Source organism: Solanum tuberosum, unplaced genomic scaffold (genome assembly GCF_000226075.1).
Source record: "Solanum tuberosum cultivar DM 1-3 516 R44 unplaced genomic scaffold, SolTub_3.0 scf00099, whole genome shotgun sequence".
NCBI lineage: Eukaryota > Viridiplantae > Streptophyta > Magnoliopsida > Solanales > Solanaceae > Solanum > Solanum tuberosum.
This window is the reverse complement of record NW_006239023.1, coordinates 1,340,493-1,340,741: the sequence shown is the minus strand read 5'-3', so window position 1 is coordinate 1,340,741 and position 249 is coordinate 1,340,493.

The following is a 249-nucleotide window of genomic DNA, read 5'->3' as shown; positions in this document are numbered from 1 at the left end:
CCCCACGCCTATCCAATACTACAGTAATCGTCCCTCCCATCTTTCTCACCACCCCACTACCCCACATTCACAATCGTCCCTCCCATCTTTCTCACTACCCCAACTTCAAAACCGTCCCTCCCGTTCCATTTCTCATCATCATCATGTCGAAGAAAACGATTGTAACGCCTTGAAAGAGTCCTCGATTAGTTGAAGGAACTTATACGGGTGAAGTACATGCTCCAACATTCAACATATTGACTCAAATTC